Raw genomic sequence first — 3,521 nt, 5'->3', positions numbered from 1 at the left:
CATCATTTTAAATTCAACTCATATTTTACGTTTATTTATAAAAAAATTAAAAAATATATTAATTTAACACTTTTCAAATGATCCCTTAATTTTGTGCTATTACCATTTTTGTATTTACATACTTATGCATGTTGGCCTTTTGGTATAGAATACAGATATTGTGGGTCCCCTTTGGTTAAAAAATTGGATACAATTTTGGTATAGAATGCAGATATGGGTCCCCTTTGGTTAAAAAATAGGATACAAGGGATGCCCAAGGGGTGTGTTCCTGTTAAAAGGTTGAGAATCTATTGTTAGGTTGTATCGGCTTTTCCTACTTTCTCTCTCTCTCTCCCCCACCAGGGAATCTTGGGTATGCAGGATAAGTTAGTACACATATGTGTAGATTGACAAAGTCAACAAGAAGAAGTGCATGTTGACACGGTGTCAATGTCCCCACTATCTCACGTGCTTCCCACGTGAAGCCAGGTGGACAGATTTGGAGATATCCTGTTGTTTTTTTACACTCTTCCAGGCACACATGCAGACATATAGGTTGATTTTGCAACAAAAAGTGGAGTTTTGTTTTTATTTTCATTTTATTATAAAATTGTACATTAAAAATATCATTTTACTCCCTTATATTATGAGGATGGAATGCTTTATCCATTATCATTCAAATATAGTCTGGCAGTCCCTATGTGATTTTGGATTAAGATATTATCTTTAATTTTTTCTTTCAAATTAACGGAAGGTATTTTACACACACTATTTTTTTCAAATGGGTTTTGCTTTATGAAAAATTAAAATGAAATTAATATAACAAAATGACAATTTTACCCCTATTTTCTCCAAATTTAAATTAGATTAATATGTTAAATAAAATATAATTAAGAATTAATCTAAAATACAATTGAATAAAATATAAAATAAACAATAATTAAGAATTGATCTAAAATGTGATTAAATTAAAATTAGATTAACATGTTAGAAGTTATAATAAATAATTAAGAATTTAGGATTAATTGTGATCTAAAATATAATTAAATTAAAATTAGAAAAAAAATTTAAGAATTACAATAAATAATTAAGAATTTATAATTAATTGTCATTTAATTGAATTAATATTGGACATTATAAATTATGTGCATGAGAGATGAGAGAGAAAGAAAATAACAAAAAATATAGGGTTTGAGGGTATTATAATCATTTCACATCTATAATTAACGGTGTTAATGGTTACATTTTTTCAAAATCACATGGGGGACATATGGCTATTTAAAAAAAAAAATTAGAGGAATAAAGTACTATCAAGACATATTACATGGAGGTAAAATAAATTTTACCCAAAAGTATTATATTACACAATCAAAATAGGAGTGGTTTGACATTACCTTTTAGTAATATTCTTATGAGTTTTTGTTTTAGTAAACTTCTTTTAAAAAAAATTCAAAGGATTTTTCATTTTTAAGTCATATTAGATTAGACATACTTGAAAAGTTTTTAAAAAATTAAAATTTTTAAAAAAATCCTATAAAAAAATTAAAAACCATACTCTGTTTTATTTATTTTTTTGTCTTTGTGATTTTTTTTTATAAATTAAAAAATAATAATTTTAATTTTTTTTCTAGTAGATAGATCTGAAATCTAAAAAAAATTCATACAAATTTTTAATTACAAAAAAAAAAAAAAAACGCTAGAGTTTGATCATCGTGGCAAAATAAATGAGAAATTTTTAATTTTATCAATTTATACCTGAATCTTTTGATTTATTTTCAATTTAAACCATAAATTTATTTTTGTTAAGAAAAATTGACAAAAAAATGATATGTTAGTCATTAAAATCACTGTAGGTGTACTTATAATTAGGGCTGCAAATGAATAGAACCGTTCGTGAACAGATTCGAACTCGACTCGGTAAGAGTTTTTCGTACTCGGTTCATTAAATTTTTTTAGCTCATTAAATTTTTAATAAACAAGTCCAAACATTCTAAAAGTCGATTCGTAAACTCGACTCGTTAGCTAGCTCGTTTAATATTTATTATTTATATATTAAATAATATAAAAATATATATAAAAAATAAGATAAATATGTTATTTATACATAAAAAAATATAAATGTAAATAATAGTTAACTATAGATAGTACATTTATATAATAGTGGTAGTAGATAATATTATTTTGATAAAATATAGACTTTTTTTTAATAGAATGTTTATATATATTGTATATATAATTGTATACTCAAAATTTTAATTATAACTTTAGTCTCATACGTAAGTATAAATTTATAAATTTTTCGGTTCGTAAAAACTCGTGAATAGGCTCCAGCTCGGTTTGTCAAATTTTATTGAGTTCAAGTTCGAATTCATTAAAATCTTAATAAACAAGCCCAAATATATTAAAGCTCGGCTCGTTTACAGCCCTACTTATAATGTCTAAAATATTCATTTTTACTGAGTTTAATGGTTGGAATACTCTTTTCTTTTTCTTTTTTTGTCGATTTTACTTAATAAAAAATAGGCAAATAGTTAGGATTGAAAACAAATTAAAAATTTAGAACTTAAATTGATAAAATTAAAATTTTAGGATTTATTTTGTTATAAGAGTCAAATTCTAAATTTTTATTTTTATTTTTAATAATTTTCCTTATTTTTTTATAAAACAGCAAATCGTATCCTTTACAATGTAATAAGATTTTTTTGAAATTAGGGTCGTTAAATTTTTTTTGCTAAACCATTTACACTAGCTAGCAACTTCAAAAATAAAGTCATTCTCAAAATAGGAATGAGACGTCAGAATTGTCTGAGATCATTCCTTTCACAAATCCATTAAATTCTCTTTAAATCTAGCAAAGTAAATATCAATATCAACCAAAATGCCAATGTCGAAAATTCTAGCATTTTTTATTTTCAAGGTTGTTTGGGATGTGTTAAATAAGTGCACTTTTTAAATTTTTAGACTAAAAAGTTGAGGAAAAAAATATAATTGTTTGGGATAATTTTTTAACTTTTTACGAAAAAATGTGTATTAAAAAATTGTATAATTTAGTGTATAGGAGAAATGAGAGAGAAATAGGCTGTACGTTGGGGTAGAGCCGTGGCATACTAGCATATAGGATATGCTTGCCTCCTTTTCAGACATTAAATTAGACGGTGATGTTCGACCTGTGGGGCTCACCACGGGTCTCGTTTTGGTAATCGGAACCGTTCAATGTGTAGAATTTATCGAGTAATATATGTTTGCAAAAAATCACGTTGATCGGATATCGTTAGTTATTTGATCGGATTAATTTTTTGTCAACCGTTAACTATAATGCCATCTATTTTTTATATAAAACTGATTTGATCATATAGTTAGTAATATCCGATCAATGTGATTTTTTTTACAAGCATATAGTACTCGACGAGTTCTACACATTCAACGGTTCAGATTATCAAAAAGGGACCCGTGCTGGCCCACGAGCCAAACATCACCGTCCTTAAGCTTGCCTCTACCTGTGTAATTTGTTCTCACCAAAATTAACAAAAGTCAACTCATGT

This window comes from Camellia sinensis, chromosome 10, assembly GCF_055761805.1.
Source record: "Camellia sinensis isolate YWXY chromosome 10, ASM5576180v1, whole genome shotgun sequence".
NCBI classification, from domain to species: domain Eukaryota; kingdom Viridiplantae; phylum Streptophyta; class Magnoliopsida; order Ericales; family Theaceae; genus Camellia; species Camellia sinensis.
This window is presented reverse-complemented; position numbering follows the sequence as displayed.